The following is a 25,206-nucleotide window of genomic DNA, read 5'->3' as shown; positions in this document are numbered from 1 at the left end:
CAGTAACTTATGTAACCCATTAATCCCTCTGTATGCCTTCCTCATGTTAAGCGCTCTGATACCACTGGGTCTAGCCAGCGCAATGTAATACTTTTCAGATATACTCATCTCGGTGCCTGAGCAACGTTGGCCGATGCCCTGTGGAGCTGTCCTATGCAGCTATAGAGGAGTTTGGCTCTGGTTCACCCCTCGGCCGTCACCTACCCAGCCAGACATCGGACATTGTTTTTCCTCGTCTCCCCGTTGGATTTCCTATCTGCATTCCTTTCCCCAGTTTTACCTGAGCAACTTGGCTGATGCCCGGTGGAGTTGTCCTATGCAGCTATAGAGGATTTTGGCTCTGGTTCACCCCTTGGCCGACACCTACCCAGTCGAACATCGGACATTTTTTTCCTCACCTCCCCGTATTGTTTCCTACCGGCATCCCTTACACCTGTTTCACATTCCCCTCTACCCGGCACTCCCCACAAGAGGTTTGTCTTGGCTATGCTATGCACTTTTAACTCACATTTCTGTGTAATCTCATGTTTTCCTCCCATGTCTATACGTGGCTCCTGTAACTGATCTCATTTTGTTACCTGTAACTCGCTGATCCTCATGTAAAGCACTCCGATACCGCCGGGGCTAGCCAGCGCTATATAAAACGTTTCAAATAAATAAACAAATAAATAGTACGAAATGACTCGATGCGCTCTTAGTTCACTGGCATTTCAGATTTATCTTCCATGAGATTGTCTCACTTAAGCAGGCGTTTGTCTTTTCCCCCATTTTGTCAGTTTTAATTAGGCACTGTACATACACTTCACGGACTGTGCTGATTGTTCCTCCCCTCCCTTTTCTATAGATTGAGTCAATTGATTATCTGGAAGTTATTGGCAAATGTGGCCTCCAGTACATTGGCAGCACTAAACTGCAAGTCCATAAATGCATTCAACACTTAAGAGCTATCAGCAACCAGGATAACACCTATTCCGTGGCACGCCACTTTAGGGAGGCACACACGAGACTAACAACTCAGGCCTCAAGTATTTTGTTATCGATAGCGTCCCACCAAGTAGACGAGGAGGAGACAGGGAAAGCAAATTGCCTAGGATGGAGACTAGGTACATACTGCAGTTAGACTCGAAGGCACTGGGGGGACTCAATGCCACTGAGGACCTATACACATGCCTAGGCGATTAGGCGGGTCAGACATTGCTTTTAGGGTGAGCAAAATATGTTTTAATCGTTTTTATGTGTGATCATTTATTTATTGTATAGATAGCTATTTATATAGGAAATAATGTGTATAGAACAAATTGGTGAACAAACGGCAGTAAGATCTATAATTGATCTTCTATTAAGAAGACACACAGTGGCTACAATGCTACAACATATGAAGGCATACGTGAAATAAGATAAGTCTATTAACATACAAGAGGACTGTGTACATATCATATATGTTGTAAATCATCATGAAATAATATATACTTTTTGATGGTTTTATATACATTTATCATATTTATAAGTATTTAATATTGTGATGCTTATTTATTGATTCTGAACATTATCTAATATATATATACACACACACACACACACACACACACATACATACATACACACACACACATACATACACACATACACGCATACATACATACATACATACATACATACATATATATACACATACATACACACAAGCATTTATTATGCCGGAGTTTGCACTTATGGTTTCTGTATATTTAAACAAACATCTAGGGAACAGCAATGGATAATTTGAATCTATACAATGATATCACACATTAAGATAAAACTATATGATCATGACACTATTTTATACCCGCACAGTAAAGATCCAATAGGGCATGAACAAGGTACCACCTTAACTCTGTTCTTACCAAAAACAAACAAAAAAAAAAAGGAATAAATGAAATTGGGATTTTTTTTTATAATTTGGAGTTATACTGATTTTAGTGCACTTGCACATTTTTAATTTTCGTTCCTTCACACTGGCATCTTCAAATAAGATAGACATAGGCTGATGAGCACACACAGGGGTTTTAGTGCATCTAGCCCACGGCTTAAAGTGTAGTGTACAGAAATTATGCTGTTTCCAATAGGAATCATCTATTGTGGATGTAGAACACTGGGCAAAGAAGGTGATATCTTTCCTTTTAAAGTTCAATGTTTGTGAATACTGCTTTTTGCACATTTGTAAAGGTTTTAGGTATTATACCGCAATTAATAGTTACAAAACAATGATTTTACATTATATGTAACTGCGAAGCAAATACAAACAACTGTCATGTACTAATGCTTAACATCTATGGTTATGAAACTGAAACACACAAAGCAATGTTTTTTTTCATGCACCTGTCACTTTAAATATGTCTAGATGGAAGTAATCTGTGTCATGTGATCAAGGCTCTTTTGGGAGCTGAAACGTTATGCTGGCACAGCTAATAAACAGATCAGAAAATAACTGGAAACTTGGGTCCGTGTTTTGGAAAGGCGAATGCATTTAACGCGGAGTGGAGAGATAGTGTGTATGTATATATATTATAAACTTCTGTCCCGGACAACAAATGAATGTGGCGCAAATGCGGATCGACCTCTACGAATACATAAGAACAATCAAATTGATGAAAATCTTCAGCGAAAATAAAAACATGTAAAACTTCACTAAAATGAAGCAAAAGAAAACTTAAGTACGAGTAACGGAGGAAACCCTGACTGCAGCAAACATGAATGCCTTGCTGACGCTGGTGAATTTGGACGCTATAACCGAACAAGAAGAAATGAACAAACAAATAGCCTGCCCGCAGAAAGGAGCAGGCCTAAGCGGTAAGAAACCTACATCTCGCTTTTACCCCCAATTGCCACCAGGGAACAAAATTGATACATTCCAAGAGGCCGTAATTCAAGACCTATACAGAATAAGTAAAAACAAGTATTCTGATAATCTCTCAAAAGCAGAAAGATCAGCTTTAAACAACTTAACAGAGGATAAAACTATAACAATCAAAATGGCAGATAAAGGGGCAATATTGTGATCCTAAATAAATTGGATTATGAATCAGAAGCACATTCACAATTAAAAAAATTGCGAATATTATCGCAAATTGGAGAAAAATCCAACCCAAATGTTTAAGGAACAACTGGATAAAAAGATTTGGGAATGGTTCTCACAAAAATTGATTGATTAAGACGAGAAAAATATCTAACAACGGACCACCCTATAACTGCCACCATCTATTTCCTGCCCAAATTGCACAAAAATCCAAGTAGACCACCAGGGCTACCCATTGTGTCAGCTAAAGGGTCGCTTTTGGAGCCAATGGCAAACTATATAGATTTTTTTCTGATGCCGTTAGTGATGAACCTCAGTTCATATCTAGAAGACACTACTGATCTCTTGAGACACCTCCAAGAAATAACATGGCAACCGACATACGTGCTAATAACTATGGATGTGATATCCTTATACACCAACATTGACAACACCATCGGATTATTAGCATGCAGTTTTTTCCTGAGGGAGAGACACATCCAATTTACCCAACACAATCAGATGCTCACAGATATGATTGAAATATGCCTAAATCAAAACGTATTCCTCTTTGGTAATGAAATCTACCAACAATCAAAGGGATGTGCAATGGGGTTTTCGTTTAGCCCAGCATATGCATGTCTTGTCGTGGGTTGGTGGGAGCAACAACTAGCATGGCACCCCAACAATGACAAATATGTAAATAAGATCACCAAATGGGTACGTTTCATCGATGATCTTCTGAGTGTATGGAAAGGCCCAGTTGAAGAATTTCAAGAATATTTTGCAATCCTAAACTCAGAGGCCAAGATTAAGTTCACGTATGACATCAGTAAAGAACGTGCGACTTTCCTAGACACAGAGATCTATATACATAACAATGAAGTTCAAACCACTTTACATCGTAAGGCAACAACTACAAACACAACACTCCATGCAACTAGCTTCCATAAATCATCTGCCATTGAGAACATCCCATATGGTGAATTCGGAGGATCTGTTCAGAGGAGACGGAATGGCAAGAGAAGAGTAAAACAACTGCCAAACGTTTTAAACAGAGGGGCTATCAAAATCATAACATCACTAGAGGATGGATAAAAGCTAATCAAAAACTGAGATCAGAAACCCTGAAAGCAAAGCAGAAACCACAACTGGATAATCAAGGTACAACTGAACCCGTAAGACTAATAATGGATTTTTGTGGAGAGACCAAAGAAATCAATCAGATTTTGAGGGAGAACTGGAAGATATTGCAAATGGACCCTACAATCGGGAAACTAATGGGCAATCACCCAAATGTCACATATCGTAGAGCACCAAATCTGAGGGACAAATTGGTCCATAGCCACCACCAAATGGCTAATAAATCCACAGAACAGCTTGGTTCAAAACTAAGGGATTCAGAAAATGTACAAATTGCAAAGTATGTCAAATTGCGAGAAACATCAACCAGGTGGAATTACCAAACAAAAAACGATGGGACATCAGGGAACTGATCACGTGTAAAAGCCAATTTGCGGTCTATATGATCGAATGTCCTTGCTCCTTGAGGTACATAGGGAGCAGGATCTGTGAGATTAAGTAAAGGATTTTGGAGCATGTGCGCGCGACAGCGAACAAGGAACGCAGTAACGCTGTCGTGAAACACATTGAATCGGACCATGGAGGGGGTTGGAAACTACTCTCCTTCTGGGCTCTGGAAACAGTACCTCCTGGTTAAAGAGGAGGGAACCGAGAAAAAAGACTGAGACAGAGGGAGTCCAGGCAAATTCTCAATTTCAGGACTTTAACTCCGTTTGGCCTCAACCAAAGTGAGGAACTTTATGTACACTTATGATTGTAATGATATGATCAGTTATTTGGAAGGGAGGAGTATAATGTCTTATTAAATCAAATGTATAATCACAAAAGAATAAAGCTGCAGAAGGTTGAGTGTACCAATAGGATACAGTTTAAATAGGATAATAAACAAGAGTATTCAAAAGAAAACACTAAAGATACATTAAAATTAGGCCCACTCGAGGGCGCAAACCATAGAAATGGGAGCGGGAACGTGAGTAATAAAACAACAACGTGGAAGCTCGCCCGTTAAAAATCAGTAGTGCGCACTACTCCTATAATAACAACTGGACTGTATTACAATGACAACCTACTTGAGCTCATAATAAACATATATGATTGCCAATATTAACTTCACGAAATTGGCACCTTATGTCTGAAGTGTAGATGTCTCGTAAATCACCATGAACATTAAACTAATAAGCTTTAAATCAGAGAAATAATATCCTAAACACCAGAGAATATGTGGTAAAGACCATAAACCTCCCAAACCTGGTATGATCGAACTAACCAAAAATACTACCAAGACCAGAATGCATCGCAAATGAAATTGTTGTGTTTATGTAATCACGTGATGTGGTAAAAATGTTTTTATTGGTTAATTTTGAAAGCAACAACGAACCGTGATCAAGCTTTTGACATAGCGAAACGCGTTGGTTGTCTCGGGTAAATCCTCGTGTGCTGAAATGGATTAAATTGAAACAACCGAGAAAATTCAAACCTGTGAGTGCGTCTTCATTTTGGTCTTCGAATGGAGATTCTGTGGAATATATCTATTCAAGAAGAAATCAGTAAAATTGCCGAGACAGAAGACAAAGAAAATGAAAGAGGAAATGTTGGAAAGATTGAAAAAACATGGAGACAAAATCAAGGCAAGGAAAATAAGCAAGTTTGCACGTGATCAGGCTGACTATGCAAACGGCCAGATTTTCACCTTCTCGCGCAGGTACAACAAAGTAAAACATCAGCAGTACAGCACAAAGGAAAACAACAAAAAACAGACCCTGGCTGATCCCATTATTAGAGGGGCAAGTGGCAGCAAAGACGCTGACGACGCGGGAAGTGTGACTTCTGAAGAGTCTGATACTTTTTCAAGCGCCTCAAGTGGAGATTCACTGATGAATGAGCAACCGTTAACGATCCTCAATTTGGAGGAAGAGCTGGATTTTTTAGTAGCGGAAAGACTGTCAACCTTACGCCCTCGACAAAAGAATGCAATAAGAAACGAAGGAACAGAAGGAGGCACGAAAGAAGAAAAACAAAAATGTGCAGAAAAAGAAACAACAAGGATGGCGGAACAAGAAGCAATAGGAAAAAATGCTGTCATTAACCTTACCGATGTCACTCTCACTAAAGCGGAGGAACAGTTACTTTTGCTGGGATTGAACTTCTGCCCTGCACAATCATTCAAATATGCCTCAACGAGAGTTGATGTATTTAATTTCATACGGAAGCTCAAATTGAGAAAGTTCTTCACTGTGCAAACCTTAAAAACGGGAACCATTGCCCTCCCACGAATGTAACTTCAGGGGTTCCTGAGATCTCAGCAGCAGATGTCCCCGTTCTGTTGGACATGTTGGATCTTAACGCAGCAACAGACTCACAACCAATGGGACCTGATGCGGACTTGTCCACTCAAAGAAGACGGAGTAAAATACATATGACACCAAAAGGAGCAGGTTTAACTCCATTTAAAGGCAAGTCTGACTTTGTACCTATGATGGCAAAAGATGCGATTGATACTTTCCATGACTGCATCACCACGGAAATCAAAGCTCTCTACAAATCGACCAACAGCAACAAGAGGCAAGTATTTAACCAACAACGTGCCAATTACTATGCCCTTATGAAGAAACTGAGCACTAACCCTAACATTGTAGTCAAGACGGAGGATAAAGGTGGGAACTTGGTGTTATGGCCTAAAGGGGAATATATCACGGAAGCGCATAGACAACTACATGACATTAACTGCTATGTTAAATCTAGCAATAAGGACTTTGGCAAAGCCTGTGACAGCTTGTATAAGTTATTATCACAATGGCGCAGGGAAGGACTCATCTCAGGGGATGAGTTCAAGTTTATGCATAATGAGTTCCCAACCCTCCCTGCTTTTTACCCGATACCAAAAGTACACAAGGGTATTAGACCTATGCCTGGCAGACCCATTATATTTGCAGTGAATAGTGTGGGTGAAAGGGTAGGCCAGTATATAGATTTCTTCCTTCAAGACCCTGTCAAAAAGCTTCCTAGCTATGTTCATGACACCACAGATTTTTTTAAAGAAAATAGAGACAATCGAATGGCAGGAGGACATGTTATTAATAACACTCGATGTCGAATCTTTATACACGAGTATAGCACATGAAGATGGTCTCAATGCTGTAAAATATTTCCCGAGCCAGAGAGCATCACATTATTATCAACATAACAAGGCATTTTTAAGTCTCATTGAGTGGTGCTTGAATAACAATTATTTTTCTTTTGGTAAGGAGATTTGGCGACAGGTGAGAGGCGTGGCAATGGGGGCCTGCTTCTCCCCCAGCTACGCGTGCCTTCACGTTGGCTGGTGGGAGGAGTGGGTCCTCAATGAGACACATAAGGTGTGGGTCAATGAAAAGATAATCAAATACCTGTGGTACATCGATGATGTTTTTATCGTGTGGCAAGGCGCTAAGGAGGAAGCTGTCTCCTTCATCGAGGAAATCAACAATAACTCCCTGAATTTGAAGTTTACATCGCATATTAGCGCGTGTCAGGTTGAATTCTTAGACGTTAAAGTCTATATTAATGACTCGATGAAGCTCCAGACCACATTATTTAGAAAGCCGACCGCAGGCAATACCACCTTGCATGCTTCTAGTCTACATCCACAGCACACTATTCAGAGCATCCCATATGGAGAAATTCTCCGATTGAAAAGGATTTGTAGCTCTGAGGTAGATTTTTTGCAATGTGTTGGAGAATTAGAAGTACGAGTGAGGGGACGGGGGTACTCTAAGAAAATCTTTGATCGTGCTCTGGCTAAAGCTGATCTAAGGACCCATGAGAGCCTTTTACCTGTTACTGATGGAGAGGTAGATCCGACCACTTCATCAGAGCACAAGCCTGAACTTTGTCCTAGATTCATTACCTCTTTTAGTGACCAGGAGTGCAAAATCAGAAAGATCATCAATAGGAACTGGCCCATTGTATTGTCTGATAGTATCCTGGGGTCCCTTTTACCGCAGAAACCAACAGTAACTTTTCGCAGAGCACGCAACATGAGTGCGGTCTTGGACCAATCATGTCCAGAATTAAAAGTAAAAGCGAACTGGCTGCAATCTGCAGGTGGTTTTCGAAAATGTGCTAGTTGCCGTGCCTGTAAATTTGGGGTAAATAAAACTCATTATAATTGAAATTGTTGGTCAACACACCTGCAAGACAGTTTGCAGTATATGTCCTGACGTGCACCTGCGGCCTCAACTACATTGGCAGCACTAAGCAGCAGGTGCACGTCAGGATCCTGCAACATCTGCGTGCAATTCTGCACAGTGACCTCCAGCTACCCAGTGGCACGCCACTTCAAAATTAAACACAACAAAGATATTAATTGTTTAACATTTTGTTGTAGGGGCAGTGCCTAAACTACGAAGAGGTGGCAACAGAGAGTTAAGGCTCAGACAGCTCGAATCGAACATGATTCTGGAATTCGACAGCAAGGGGCCGAATGGCCTCAACAACACTGAGGACTTACATACTTTTCTGTAGGCTGGCCCTTGAGTGGCATTTCCTGATTTTCATCTCCTGTAAATTCGTATGATCTATATCACCCTTGGTAGTCAGGTTCCCTGTTGCCAGGGAAACTGCAATATCCATGATCAATGTTGTCCTTCTTGGTACATTTTTGCTGTATCAGCCCTGGCTAGTCAGGGTCCCTGTTAGCCAGGGATCATAATCTGTGTTATTATCAACCCCTCTGTGTAAATATATTCATTAATAAAATTAAACATCTTTTTGATATATCTAATTGTAACACTAATTTTAGACACAGGGTGTTTTTAGCACTACCTTTTATCACTTTTTTATGATGAACCCTGTTAATAATATAAAATGTTTTTTATTCAGCTTTTACCATACAAAATGTGACTACTGTCCATTTGTGTAATTAGTATGGAGTAATCATTTCTAAATACAGGTAGTTTTATCAGGTATTTTGAACTTTTTTTCTTCTCTTGTAAATATATTGTAGCACTGATGTGAATTTTTGCACTTTAGGACATGCACTGTTTGGCACTAATATTAAGCACTTTACACTTTATCCACTGGACTATGCCCAACCCGAAATAAGATAATAGACAAATAAATAGAATCAATCCTCGCATCCCTTATGGAACCTAGGATATCTGTATGTGGTAAAATTGAAATAACATGTGCAACTAACGGATTTATCCCGTTATACTTTTAATTGCTTACAGAATATATGACAATGATTTTATGTCTTATACAAGTATTTAGACTATTTTTACAGCATATTTGCACATGTCGTGGTAAAAAGTATGTTTACTATGTCTATGACCACATGGTCTGTGGGAGTGGCGGGTACCAGTGATCACTATGCAGTATAAATGTGAAAATGTAACAAACAGTCTTGTGCATGTGAACAAGGGCTTGCAGCCCGAAACGCGTTATGCATTTCCGGACAACGAACTTGTAACCTGGATTAAAAGATTTGTTACTTAATCTGGTGGTCCGTCTCCTGCTTGACGCTTCGCTGATCCACGTGGTTGGAAGTGGCGTTTTGGAGAGAGAGATATATATATATATATATATATATATATATATATATATATATATATATATATATATGCCGCGAGGACACTTGTTATTTTAATCTGTACCCACACTCGACATGTCACAGATCTCCAGCACTCACCATGAGTTACAGGGAGTCAACAGCCAGAAACACTTACCTGTATGCCGAGATGGTGCATGCTGAGAGTTGGAGTCCGCACAGAGGGACTACAAAGAGTTGTTCATGCTATTGGTTGAACCCCCTACCTAAACCTATTTTGGCGTTTAGATGAAATAGGAATCTCAAAAATGATCTGGTTAAAGGTACACTACCTGAAAAAGGACTCGCCATCCAAAGCTCCCTAACAGGACCCAAACCGGTGGCTGGTAACCACCAATGTGGTTCCTGCCAAGCCTGCCCTAATGCCATGATAGGCCCTAACATCTCGATTCCTCCCCGTACCATCAACCTCAACAAAATGACCAATTGTCGCTCCTCCAATGTAGTGTACATCATCCTCTGCCCCTGCAACCTCCCGTATGTTGGAGAAACGGGCAGAGAGATTCGACTCCGCATTGGGGAACACAATTCCAATATAAGAACTGGAAGGAGGACTTCCCCACTGGTGGAACACGGGGTCACTAAGAATCACATGGAAAAAGACCTCAGGTGGTCTATTCTGGAAAGAATACGAGCGGACCAAGGGGTTAACCCCACCGCCCTACGGAAAAAAAGAGAGGTTTTCTGGATTGCCTATCTTGATAGCGTAATAAAGGGTCTTAATGAGAATTGCCCCTGGGTCAATGCCCTCACAAACTCTTGGGTTTTTTTCCCCCTCGCATTTACCTGACCCTCCATTCTGTCTCCGCCTAGAGCGGTGAGACCCTCGATCGGAGTCTAAATTGATTTATTGAACCCTCCTGCCTACTTCTTATTAGAACCTATATTCCCCCGCTCCTCCGAGATGGATTAGATATTACTGTTTGACTGAACCCGGGGTGCCTCTGATTGTTGTTATCCACCTCGGTTTCCTATTCCAGAAACCCCACCTAATTTAGAATTGATCTGGTTTTGACTTGTGACCCTCGTCAATGTCTCACTATCTTACATGGCTGTGTCACTACTCATTCTTTGTTGGTATTTTCAGCCTTTTGATACTTATGTACCTCTTATATTCCCCATTGAGCCCAGTCTGTCTTATACGAGCCATATGTATAAACTACATTCCAATATGGCCGCACCTTTATCCACCCCTATCCTCACTCCTAGCCTTTGGCGCTTATCTGCCCATCATGACCGGCCTCCTTCCCGCGATGTTTTCTTCCGGATCACATTTCTGACTACCACATAAATTGCCCCTTCAAACCGTTTTCAGTCACCGATGCCACCCCGGATATCGGGTCCGCACATCGAATTCGAGAAACACATTCCAACATAACCTACAGGTAAAAGAGTCTACCTTTACCCCCAATGGCATCATTTCCACCTTAGCATCCTATATCCAGGGTAAACCTTATCTGTTAATATGTTTTCCTTCTCCCCACCCCTGTAGGAGACGCCATTATCCCTCCCCGTGATCCTTGTGGGAACCTGTAGGGGAGCGAACACTTCTCCCGCTCTTTCGAGATTTTCTCAACCTTGCCGATCCCAACTTCGCCGTTCCCGACCGTGCTAATCCCGACGGTCCCAGAAAACCCCAGTTTAGCTTTGCTCCGTTTCTTTAATAGGTAAGTTTGAAAAAAAGCGCTCATTTTTTCGGCCTTTGACCCCCTTGAAGCTGCTCGCCTCAGAAAACCCGTGCTGAGCCATACATCGTTTAGTAAATAGATAACTTTTTAAAAATCCCACATAAATATGTGCCCGCTATCTTCTTGTCCATCTACCGATGCATTAGTCGAAAAAGAGCTTTGCCGATACACTGTCTGCTCGATTCTTTACTTGCCAGACACCCAATCCATCTAGGCCATCTTCTTATTGCAACTGATATCTATATTTTTGTTTTCAGTAAATTTAACCTTTTAAAGAAAATGTGAACGTTGAATACGAACTCACCCTGGGAACTGCCTATTGTCTGAAGCTCTACAGACTTGTCAAGGTACCAGTATGTGTTTTACACTCTCAGGAACCTTAACTCGAAGGAAGTTCCGTTACTAACTTTTAAATTCTTATTTTCTACCCCCAGTTAAACCTTCCCCTGAATCCGAACCCCCAGCAAAGTGGGAGATTTAGTTCGTCTTCTACCCTCTCTACCAAGGTATAACACTTGTTAGAAATGGCACCCTTCTGTCATATGAATGTGTGAATGCTTTTTTGTTAATGATACATTGTTATGTTTGTTTTGGCCATACTGATCATTGGCACCCCTGGTTGTCCATGTTATGATACTGTGTACTTTGATGAAAATGTTCTTATATGAAATCATGCTATTCTGAACCCGTTTTTGGATATCTTCTAAATAAATGCTATTTAATATATCCCTACAGAGAACAACTTTTCTCCTGTGGCCCCAGCTCCCCCTTCACTTCACCTCCGCCCCGATGAAGGTGTAGCCCGGCCCGGGCTATACACCGAAACGCGCGTCGGTGTTTGTTCCACCCTGGAACCCACTAAAAAACCTTTTTGGGATTGTATGCCATCTTCCCCATACTCATCTATGGCTACTGTGTGAAGCAAAGTGTGAATGACTAAGAATGACTGTCTGTATGCCTGGTGATAGTTCTTGCGGAAACTTGGGCCCTGTTTAGGAAACAACCCTAATGTTTTATTGTATATTTATTTTTGCCATTGTTGCACATATTTTCTTGTATCTAAAAAAATACTAAAAATGAATCAAACCAACCTATAATAAACTTTTTTGATACAATTCTAGTTGTGATGCATTTATGAGATATCCTCTTAGGGTTCAGAGTGACACTTAATTTGGACCTATTATAGGCCAACCTTTTAAACCTTCGGGCAGGTTTTCTTCCTGTTTGATACTTAGTTTTTCCCCATCTACCTGCCCTTTATTGATGTGGGGTCCCCCGTTCTTCTGAAATGACTCTGCTGGGCCCCCACCAATGGGAGTTAAATGGATCGTTTGAATGCCGGCGGGTGTCAGTCTCTGGTGTTTGGCATTTGATAAAGTCAGTGATGACGAAACGCGTCATGCCTACCACGCTGCATTAAAGAAACTTCTCCTTGGCTGCCCGTTGTGTCCCTCTGGTTTCTTTCCTTCTGTGTGGAGTGAGGGATCCTGCTGTGGATATGGATATATATATATATATATATATATATATATATATATATATATATATATATATATATATATATATATATATATATATATATATATATATATATATATATATATATATATATATATATATATATATATATATATATATATATAGATATGAAATGCGTTACTTACCTGTAACAGCAGTTATCCAGTATTGGTGTCTTTCATAGATTCACATGCCTGAATCATTCCCCGTCGTCGAGATGGGAGTCCCGGTAATAGAAAAGTAATGTCCTATAGACATACATAGAGAAAAATAGGCCTAAGGGCCTTGCCTTAGTAGCCTATCTATGTCCTTTTGTAAAAAGGACCAAATTTCCAAAGGTAGCCAATCAGCTACCACCTCCCTCTAGAACCTTCCTGCCAGGAGCCTCAGTCTCTCAGATTTTCGTACGCACCAAGCTAGGTAGACGTAACATATGCTCTGTAGTGAGAGATGAGTCCTTCCTGGGGAGGTGGGAGGGTTGCATGTGAATCTATGAAAGACACCAATACTGGATAACTGCTGTTACAGGTAAGTAACGCATTTCTTATCCAGTATTATGGGTGTCTTTCATAGATTCACATGCCTGAATCAGAATAGCAAGCAATACATTATGCACATATGCGATGGAATATAACAGTCTGAGATAATACATATCATGTGACTAGATACCATCAGTAATATAAAGAGTAAAGTAAATAAATGTGCATACCATTGCAGGACGGTGGGAAGTAGGAAGGCTCATCTTACTGGAAGAGATGGCGAAGTACAGCTTGGCCCACAGCTGCATCCTGCATCAGTTCCGTGTCCAGGCAGTAGTGTCTGGTAAAGGTGTTCGGCGATTTCCAGGTGGCCGCTCTGCAGATGTCCAGAATCGGTACACCAGCGAATAGTGCTGCCGATGTGGACACAGCTCTCGTGGAATGTGCTCAGACTGAGGAATGTAATGGACGTCCGGCTTTGTCATGACAAAATGCAATTGTTGCCGATATCCATCTGGAAATGGATTGTTTGGAGAGTGGCATGCCTTTTCTCGGCCTGCTGAAGGCAACGAAAAGTTGTTTGGTCTTTCTGAAAGCTTTCGTTTTGTCCAGGTAAAATTTTAGACATCTCTTAATGTCCAAAGAGTGAAGAGATCTTTCCGCCACTGTGCCTGGGTTCGGGAAGAATGAGCGAAGCACAAGTGGTTCATTGAGATGGAAGTCCGAGGGGACTTTAGGAATGAAACGGGGGTTGGTTCTCAATATGACTCTGTCCTCTCGAAATTGCAAGAAAGGATCCTGTATCGAAAGAGCTTGCAACTCACTGACTCTTCTGGCTGATGTTAAAGCTAAAAGAAGGGCAGTTTTCCAGGAAATGTATTTGATTTCAGCCCTATGGATAGGTTCAAATGGATGTTTCATTAATTGATTGAGTACAATATTCAGATGCCACGTTGGTGGTATTCGTCTTGGTCTAGGGAAAGGTCTGTAAAGCCCTTTAAGAAACTGTTTTATCAGTCTGTTGGACCATAGTGAAGGGCCTTTTGAAGACCTTGTGAAGCGTGAGATTGCTGCCAGGTGTACCCTGATGGAAGCATGCGCAAGACCTGTTTGGGCCAGATGCAGGAGATAAGGCAGTATCTGCTCTGGAGTGATCCTGAAAGGGTGTATATTGTTGTCTTTACACCAAATACAAAATCTTTTCCATTTCAAGGAATAAGTTTTGTTCGTGCTAACTGCTCTTGCTTTAGCTAGGACTTCCTTGCACTCCTGCGGGATGCTTAGGTGAGAGAATTCTCGGTACTCAGGAGCCAAGCCGATAATCTGAGAGATTTCAGATTCGGGTGGAGTATCTGGCCTTTGGACATCGAGAGTAGAGAGGGATGTTGAGGCAGTTGGATTGATGGACGGACTGAGAGGCGACGGAGGTCCGCGAACCAATGTTGTCTCGGCCAGTATGGGGCAATGAGAATCAATGTGCAATGCTCCATTTTCATCTTCCGGATGACTCTGCTTATCAGGGGAAATGGCGGAAATGCGTACGCAAACACGTTGCGCCATGCGATGGAAAATGCATTTCCTAATGACCCCTGTTGGGGATGCCAACTTGCGAAGCTGTGGCATTTTTTGTTCTCCTTGGTGGCGAAGAGGTCTATTTGTGGTTTTCCCCATGCCGAGAAGATGTTGTCTAGAACTTGTTGGTTCAGTTCCCATTCGTGGGACATTGACCTCTGTCTGCTGAGAGCGTCTGCTATGACGTTGTCTTTTCCTGGGACATACTCTGATGTTAATGTGATGTTGTTGAGCAGTAGCCAGTTCCAAATTTTTTGTGATTCGCGAGACAGCGTCAGCGAGCGTGTCCCTCCCTGCTTGTTTAAGTAGTGCATTGTGGTCGTGTTGTCAGTCCTCACTAGCACTGCTGAATTTTTGATGCGAGGGAGGAATGCCTGTAGGGAGTGAAGGACTGCACGTAGTTCTAGGAGGTTGATATGCAGAGCCTTCTCTTGCTCCGACCATCTGCCGCTGATTTGTAAGTCTTGAAGGACTGCACCCCATCCTTCGAGAGATGCGTCCGTCGTTATGACGTGTGGAGTTTCTGGTAACAAGAACGTGAGACCTTTGGATAGGTTCTTGAGCTTCATCCACCAACCCAGCGTCTCGGATATTTGTCGAGTGACGACAATGTGATCCTCGAAGGAATCTGTACATTGGGTCCACTGTTTGGTCAGGGCCTCCTGAAGGGGGCGCATTCTGAGCAGACAGTGAGGGATGAGTAGAATGCAGGAAGACATCATCCCTAGAAGAGATTTGAAAATCCTTACTTTGATGGTTGGTTTTGAAGATATTGCGGTAGCTAGAGTCATCAGTTTGGTTTTTCTTTCCAGAGACGGGAAAGCTTTGGAGGAAATGGTGTTTATAGTGGCCCCCAGAAATGTTATTATCCTGGTGGGTTGTAAAGTAGATTTTTCGAAGTTGAGAGTCAAACCTAGGTTCCGGAAAATATCGAGACAGGCGTTGGAAGACAGCTGCGCGTCGGTGAGAGACGGTGCTTTCACCAGCCAGTCGTCCAGGTAGGGGAAGACCTGGGGATTCTGTTGTCTCAGGTAAGCTGCCACAGGAGCCAGGCACTTTGTAAAAATGCGAGGCGCTGATTTGAGGCCAAATGGGAGGACACAAAATTGGTAGTGGAGACCTGCTACTTCGAATCGTAGGAATTTTTTGTGTCGTCTGTGTATTGGGACATGGTAATATGCATCTTGCAGGTCCAAAGATGTCATAAAGTCTCCTTCCTCCAGGGAGCCTAGGATTTCCTGGATAGTCACCATTCGAAACGATTGGCTTTTCAGGAAGGCATTGAGCGCCCTGAGATCTAGAATGGGCCTCCATTTCTTCTTTTTCTGTTGGATTAAAAAGAAGCGGGAATAAAATCCCTTTCCCTTTTGAGCTGATGGGACTCGCTCTATTGCTCCCTTTTTTATCATGGAAGAGATTTCCTTCAGTAACATACGAAGGTGTTTGTGATGATGTTTGTGAGGAGGGGTTAACGGTGGGATGGAGTTGAATTCCAAGGTGTGACCGTGTTGAATCAATTGTAGTACCCACCGATCCGTCGTAATCATTTTCCAATTTTGGAGGAAATGTGTCAGCTTGCCACCAATTTTGAGCGGACAGGATGGTGGGGGGACTGGCTGCGGGAAATGGTCATTGTCTTCCGCCAGCCGTTTTCTTTTGCGATTTGCCCCTGAAGTTCTGTCTCCCGTAGGGGGTCTGACGACTTTGTTGTTGCTGTCGCTGCGGATATTGTGAGCGATTTTGATTATATGAGTATGTGGATTTGCCTTGATAGGATCCTCTGTATGTGGATTGTCCTCTTCCTCTGTGCCCTCGAAAGGACTGGTTTCTGAATTGTAAAGTCCCGAGGGCCCTTGCAGTATCGGTGTCTTTTTTAATCGTCTGCAAGGCTTCATCTATTTTAGCTCCAAATAGTTGTTGTCCGTCATAGGGCATATCTACAACTTTGGTTTGTACCTCTTGCCTGAAGGACGTCGCTTTGAGCCATCCTTGTCTGCGCAAAACTGCGGCGCCTGCAAGCTGTCTGAAGCCTGTCATGGCGACATCGACAGCTGAATCTATGATTTCTGATGCTGACATTTGACCTTCATGAAGGAGTGCCTGGACCTCATTTTTCAAGTCGTCAGGTACGTGCGTGAGATATGGAGCAATATCTTCCCATAGTTGCCTATTGTATCTGCCCAGCAGAGCAATGGCGTTGGCCACTTTGACCGTCATGGCTGACGTTGTGGAGAAGCGTTTGCCTATGCCATCCAATTTCCTGCCCTCCTTGTCTGGTGGTGCTGACAGTGGCGAGGATGGGTTTCTGGAGTTCTTCTGGGCGGCTTGAGTGACGACCGAATCTGGTTTTGGATGTGAATTAAAACAAGTGGGTGCCGTTGACGGAGCTCTATATTTTTTGTCCAGTCTAGGGACCACTATTGAAACCGATGCAGGAGTTTGCATGAGTTGTAGCCCCTGTTCCCAGATATGTTCTATTATGGGAATGGACCGTGCCTCCTTCCTTATGGGGTCTTTGAAGTCATACAAGAAACAATCCGTTACTTTTGTTTCCATTGCCATGTGAAATCTAGTGGCCGCTCTCTATTAAATTGTGGAAGCCACCGATATCCACTGGTGGAGAGTCTGATGTGCTGGGTTCCGGTGTGGCCGGAGAATGAGCAACGTAATCCTCATCATCTCTGTTTTGAGAGAGGTCATCTCTAACCTCACCTTCCTCAGGAGGTTCGTCGTCATCATCAGAGGATTGTATGTTGTGAACCTGTTCATTGTCTTGAGGAATAACCAAAGGTGCTGGTCTTGCCCTTGGTGATTTTTGCTGTTTGGAAGATTCTTGAGAATTGTCATGTGAGGGTGTCGCCGACGATTCTGGGAATCTCTTTTTATAGTCTGTGATCAGGAATTGAAGATCATTAACTATCTCAGCCGGCAATACGATCATTGGAGTGACTGGAGTATGTACCTGAGCCCGAACAGTTTCTTCCGTAAAAATAACATCATCTCCGTCATCGTCAGTACTCTGGCATTTGACATTGAGATCTGACGGGCTAGTAGCTTGTTCGAATTGTTCATCATCTGATTCGTCAGCTTGTAGTATGTGAGAAGGAAGCAGTGATTGAACCCTACTGGGTGATGTCAATTCGGGCGTAATAGGGAGTTTGGTGACCTTTTTTGATTGAATTAACTCCGCTTTTTTCCATGGCGTCGATGATGTCGTCGTCGACGAGGTCGTCGACGAGGTCGTCGACGGTGTCGTCGACGGTATCGACGTCGATCGTTTTTCAAGCGTCGAGTGTCCCTTCGCCGATGAAGCTGTCGTCGACGTGGCGGTCGTCGACGGTGCGGCTGTCGACGATGTCTTCGTCGACGCGATCGTCGACGGTGCCTTCGCCGTCGTCGATGCGGTCGTCGACGGTACTTTCGCCGTCGTCGATGTGGTCGTCGACGGCAGTTTTGTCGTCGGCGGCGTAGTAGCAGTCGACGGTGCATTTGTCGTCGGCGGTGCTCCTACCGTCGTCGGTGTCTTCGTCGACGATGCGGTGGACGTCGACTGAATTCTCGTCGACGATGTCGGTGTTTTCTGTTTTGTCGACGTCGACGACGACGGAGTTTTGACAAACGATTGCTGTTTTTTAATAAGTACAATCGACGATATTGGCTTACCCGTCGTCGACGAGTGGGTGGTCGTCGTCGTTGAAGTCAAGGCTGACGATGCCACCGTCGTCGAGACTGTCGTCGTCGATGTGGAAACATAGTTTGTTTTTCTTGAAGAGAATGTCATGGAAGTAGACGACGAGGACTGCGATGGCTTTCTGAAGGTTGCAGCATCCTTCACAGACGTGTCAGATCTTGCCTCAGAAGACTTTGAAGTAGTCTTTTTGTGAGGGACGTCTGGATGGCCAGGGGAAGCCTCCCTTGGCCTTTTTAAGGACAGTTTTGAGGAAACTGAAGCCATTTCACTGCCCTCCGAGGAGAGCACCTCATCATCTCTGGTTTTGAGTCTGTTTAACCAGAGGAGCAGTCTGCCTTCTCTATCCTTAAGTGTTTTGGTAGAGAATGTTCTACATACCCTGCAGTCCTTTACTGTGTGGTCAGGGTAGAGGCAAGTCTCATGCTTGTCGTCGACGTGCAGTCTCTTCTTGCCACAAGAAGAACAAGCTCTGAAGAGTCCTTTTTTCTGTTGTTCAGCCATAGTTGAAGTATAATCCAAGTTTTTTGAAGAAAAGTAGAGAATTTGAAGAAACCTGAGGAGAGCTCAGGTGGGGACTCCCTAGCACAACGTGCGGTAGAAAATCTGAGAGACTGAGGCTCCTGGCAGGAAGGTTCTAGAGGGAGGTGGTAGCTGATTGGCTACCTTTGGAAATTTGGTCCTTTTTACAAAAGGACATAGATAGGCTACTAAGGCAAGGCCCTTAGGCCTATTTTTCTCTATGTATGTCTATAGGACATTCTATTACCGGGGCTCCCATCTTGACGACGGGGAATGATTCAGGCATGTGAATCTATGAAAGACACCCATAATACTGGATAAATATATATATATATATATATATATATATATATATATATATATATATATATATATATATATATATATATATATATATATATATATATATATTCACATATTCACTGAAAAACCATACGTTTCAGGAGTTATATAGTTAGGAAGAAAACAAGTTACTTACCTGTAACTACAGTTATCCAGTATTGGTATCTTTCATAGATTCACATGCCTGAATCATTCCCCGTCGTCGAGGCGGGAGTCCCACGGTAAATTATATATATATAGCAGTGCCTAAAAACCATTAGTAGTAGGCTAGAAAAGGATATAGGCCCAACTAGGCCCAAAACTTAGCAGCCTATCTACATCATTATGTAAAAAGAACTGAAAAAAGTAGCCTCAGCCAATCAGCTGTCCTCACCCTCTAGAACCTTCCCAGCTCAGGCAGTTCTCCTCAGATTTTCCCAGCACAAGTGAGAAGTAGTATCCATAATAAGAACTGCCCAGTCGGGGAGGAGGGTGGGTGCATGTGAATCTATGAAAGATACCAATACTGGATAACTGTAGTTACAGGTAAGTAACTTGTTTTCTTATCCAGTATTGGGGTATCTTTCATAGATTCACATGCCTGAATCAGAATAGCAAGCAGTAATAACCATAACTGTCGGTAGAGGAAGGTGGGAGACAATCCAAACCATATATCCCCACACAACCTGGAAGGTACTAGAGCAAGAACATATTTCAGTACATATGCATAATCATGACAATACCTTCATATACCATATATATAGAACATTAAAACAGTATGTTAGCACAAATGTGACAATAGAAAACAAAAAAAAAAACATAAAAGGCTGACCTCAGTGAAGAAGATGCTGCAACACTGCTTCTCCCACTGACGTATCTTCATGTAACACCGGCTGCAGGCAATAGTGCTTGGTAAAAGTATGGACACTTTTCCATGTAGCAGCACGGCAGATGTTTTCCAGGGTCACCCCTGCAAATAAGGCTGTAGACGCTGACATCATCCTGGTTGAATGCGCCTTAACCGTTCTTGTCAGTGGCTTGTTCGCTTTCTCATGACAGAAGACAATGACAGAGGAAAGCCATCTGGCAATAGTTGCTTTCATCACAGCCTGACCACGTGTAGCTTGGCCATAAGCTACAAACAGTTGGGTAGATTTGCGCAAATCTTTTGTCTTTTGTAAATAGAATTTGAGACATCTTTGGACATCCAAGGAATGCAGCATCCTTTCAGCTGGAGTCTTGGGGTCTGGAAAGAAAGATTTTAGTTTCACCGGTTGATTGATGTGAAACTGGGTCGGAACCTTGGGAATAAACTTAGGATGAGTTCTAAGTGTCACACAATCTTTTGAGAAATGTAGGAAAGGTTCCGATATAGTGAACGCTTGTATCTCACTTACTCTCCGGGCTGAAGTGAGGGCCAACAAAATAGCCACTTTCCAAGTCAAGAATTTAAGTTCTGATTTATGAATTGGTTCAAAAGGCCTTTTCAGCAATTGAGATAACACAATATTGAGATCCCACTCAGGAGGAGGAGGCCGCACTGGAGGGAAAACTCGAAATAATCCTTTAAGGAACTGTTTAATTAAAGAGGAAGAGCACAAAGATGGCTTGTTGTAACTCTTTCTGAATCTGGATATGGCAGCAAGGTGAACTTTGATAGAAGAAAAAGCGAGACCTGATCTGGCTAGAGACAGCAGATAAGGCAGAATCTGCTCTGGAGGAGCTTGTAGTGGATGGACATCACGCTCTCCGCACCATAAACAGAATCTCTTCCATTTGAAGCGATAGGTTCTGATTGTAGACTGTGCACGAGCCTGAGATAGAACAGCTCTACAGTCTGGAGAAATCTCCAGGTCCTTAAACTCTAGGAAGTCAGGAGCCAGGCGTGCAAGTGCAGCGACTGAGGATCTGGATGAAGTATTTGTCCTTCCTCCCTTGTCAGCATTGAAAGTGTCGGCTTGAGGCGCAGTGGAGGTTGATGGGAGAGTATCAGAAGCTCCTGGAACCAATACTGTCTTGGCCAGCGAGGAGCAATTAGGATTAGAGAGCAACGTTCCCTCTTCATTTTCTGTAGAACCTTTGGGATGAGAGGAATTGGAGGGAAGGCATACGCAAAGATTCCTGTCCACCTCATCAACAGGGCATTTCCTCTCGATCCTTGCTGTTGGAACCTGCTGGCAAAGTATATGCATTTGCTGTTCTGTTGCGTGGCAAACAGGTCCAGCGTTGGTGTGCCCCAGAGCTGGAAAATTGTTTCCACTTGGCTTTGTTCGAGTTCCCACTCGTGACATCCTGTGAACGATCTGCTGAGATCGTCGGCCAGAGAATTCTGAATTCCCTGAACATGTTCCGCTCTGAGGGAAATTTTGTGATGGAGTAACCATTCCCACATTTCTTGCGCTTGAAGAGACAGGGCTAGAGATTTCGTGCCCCCTTGCTTGTTTATGTAAAACATGCTGGTGGTGTTGTCCGTGCGCACCAGCACTGCAGAGCCCGCAATTCTTGGCAGGAAGGCTCGCAAGGAAAGAAAAATGGCCCTCAACTCGAGGCAGTTGATGTGTTTGTGCTTGTACTGATGGGACCACCGTCCCTGCACTTGAAGGTCTTGAAGATGGCCTCCCCAACCCTCCATGGAGGCATCTGTCGTCAGAGTAAATTCCGGTAGGGTCTGAAGAAAAGTGAGCCCCGGAGACAAATTTTTCTTTGCCGCCCACCATAGAAGAGCTTGTTTCATCTTGGGCGTGACCATGATACGGTCCTCGAAAGATCCGTCTATCTGCCGCCACTGTCGATGCAATTCCTCTTGTAGAGGCCTCATTCTGAGTCGAGCCAGTGGGACTAGATGGAGTGCAGAGGAACACATCCCTAGCAGGGAAACAAACTGTCGGACCGAAAGAGACTTTTTTGACCGTATTTGACTTGCCAGCTTTGTGATTCTGTCCTGACGAATTTGGGTCAAGAAGGCCTTGCACTGAGAAGTGTCTAGTACTGCTCCTAGGAACGTCAGAATTCGTTTGGGTTGCAGTTGTGATTTTTTGACGTTGAGGGTCAGGCCCAGGTTCGAGAACATTGACAGAGCACTTGTGACCGATTGCTTTGTTGAAGTTTTTGTCGGACTCTTTATTAACCAATCGTCGAGGTACGGGAATACTTGGATTCCCTGTGACCTCAACGCAGCTGCAACCGGAACTAGAGTCTTGGTAAAGATTCTCGGTGCAGATTTCAGGCCGAAAGGGAGGACCTTGAATTGAAAATGGACACCAGCCACTGTGAATCTCAGATACTTGCGGTGGTTTGGATGAATGGGAATGTGGAAGTAAGCGTCTTCCATATCCAAGGAAGCCATGAAATCGCCTTCCATGAGGCAATTGAGGACATCTGCGAGCGTCACCATGCGGAAACTCTGCTTTTTCAGATATTTGTTTAAGTTTCGTAGATCCAAAATTGGACGCCACTCTCCTGAAACCTTTTCCACAAGGAAAAAACGAGAGTAAAACCCCTGATTTTTCTGGGATGTTGGAACTTTTTCTATCGCATTTTTGTGTAGCATCTTCATGGCTTCCATGTATAACAAATGAAGACGAGGAGGGGAGGGACCCCTGGGCGGAGACGTTGGAGGTTTCTGCAAGAACTCCAGAGTGTGTCCGTGTTTGACTATGTCCAGAACCCACTGATCTGAAGTTATCTTCCGCCACTGTTGATAAAAGGCGGAGATCTTGGCGCCCACGGGGAGGGAAGGAAGAGAGGATGGTGTCCGGCAAAACTCACTGGCGTTTATTTGAATCGCGTCCCTGGTAGTTAGAACGTCGTTTCCCTCCTTGACGAGAGAAACCCGCTGACGATGACTGTCGATAGGACTGTTGGTAGTACGGCTTATTTTGAGGCTGATACTGGCGGTTTTGCTGATTTTGATAATGTCCTCTGGAAGGAAAACCACGGCCTCTTGCTCCTCTGAAAAAACCTCGCTTATACTGTAGTGTACCAAGCGATTTGGCCGTATCAGTATCCGTCTTGATCGCAAGCAATGCGTCATCTATGTGTTTGCCAAACAATAACTCGCCATCATAGGCCATGTCAAGTATTTTGGTCTGGACTTCAGGTCTGAAAGAAGTCGCCTTGAGCCATCCGTGCCGTCTAAGAACTGCCGCTCCGGCCAATTGTCTAAAGGCTGTATTAGAGACATCGAGGGCGCAGTCGATAATCTCAGAAGCTGCCCGCTCGCCTTCCATGACAACCTTCCTGACCTCTTCAACACGGTCTTCGGGAACCAGGTTGATGAATTCCGACAGATCTGACCACATTTGTCTGTCATAACGTGCTAAAATTGCCAAAGAATTAGCAATCTTAACAGTAGCAGCGGCATTAATTGAGAACTTCTTCCCAATCGCATCCAACCTCCTGCCCTCTTTGTCTGGAGGTGTTGAAATTGGTGCTGCCGGATTCTTGGATCGTTGTTGAGCCGCTTGTAAAATCACTGAGTCAGGTCGTGGATGACCGATCAAACATGAAGGAGTATCCGGTGGTGCTCGGTACTTCTTGTCGACTCTTGGAAGAACCGCCGGGATGGACGCTGGCGTCTTCATTATATTAATCCCTTCTTTCCAAATGTATTCAATGATAGGGATAGATCTAGATACCCTTCTATACCCTTCTTTGAAATCATGAAGAAAACAGTCAGTCTGCTCAACCGAAACTGTAATTGCAAATCGAGCAGCTGCCCGATGCATGATGTTATGAAAACCTCCTATGTCTTCTGGCGGAGAATCTGAAGGTCGTGGCAAATTAGGAGAAGGCATAGGAATGATGTAATCATTCCATGGTTCCGTAGGCGTAGAATCCGGAAGCTCACCATCCTCACTTTCATCCTCATCTGGAGAGGAGACGTCAACATCATGACCACCAGCCCCGGGGTCAACATCCTGCCTTGGCGAGTGCGAAGGATGTGGCGGGGAATTTGTCGGCAAGACTACTGGCACAGGATTTGGAGCAGGCAGAGTTGGTGGAAACCTCTGACGATAATCAGCCAGCATGGCCTGCAAATCATGAATGAGAGAAGACGTAAGATGAGTCGTGTCTTCTGCGTGTTGTTGCTCCTGATGATAAGGAGTAGCTAAATTTTCCTGATAGTAATGAACGTCATCATCATCTTCATCGTCTTGATATTTGATGTGTAACTGAGAAGGATGATGGGCAACTCCAAAAGGCTCGTCATCATCCCCTTCATCATCAGAATCTGCCTCCACGTAGTTTTCCAGAATATGCGAAGGCAAGAGGGGAGACAAATGAGAGTAACTCTGTCTCTGAAATGATTTCATCTGGAAATGGGTATACTGTACCCTTACCGGAGATGTGGGCAACAAATGCGTAGACGGCGCATTCAAAGATGCTAGCGCTGCTGTCGACGGTAGAAGTGAAACAGAAGTGTGAGTTGCTGGCATTGTCGTCGACGGTATCGTCATCGGAGTTGGAATCGTCGACGAGGACTGTGTTGAAGGCGTCCTAGTAGACGGATCCGTCGACGGACTCTTCGTCGTCGATGGAGCTGAAACCTTCGTCGACGGGCTCGTCGTCGACGGACTCGTCGTCGACGGGGTCTTCGTCGACGGACTTGTCGTCGACGGGGTCTTCGTCGACGGACCTGTCGTCGACGGGGCCTTCGTCGACGAGGCCTTCGTCGACGAGGCCTTCGTAGACGGGATCTTCGTCGACGGGAT

The sequence above is a fragment of the Lissotriton helveticus genome, chromosome 12 (genome assembly GCF_964261635.1).
Source record: "Lissotriton helveticus chromosome 12, aLisHel1.1, whole genome shotgun sequence".
NCBI classification, from domain to species: domain Eukaryota; kingdom Metazoa; phylum Chordata; class Amphibia; order Caudata; family Salamandridae; genus Lissotriton; species Lissotriton helveticus.
The sequence above is the reverse complement of the archived record's forward strand: the minus strand, read 5'-3'. Positions refer to the sequence as shown.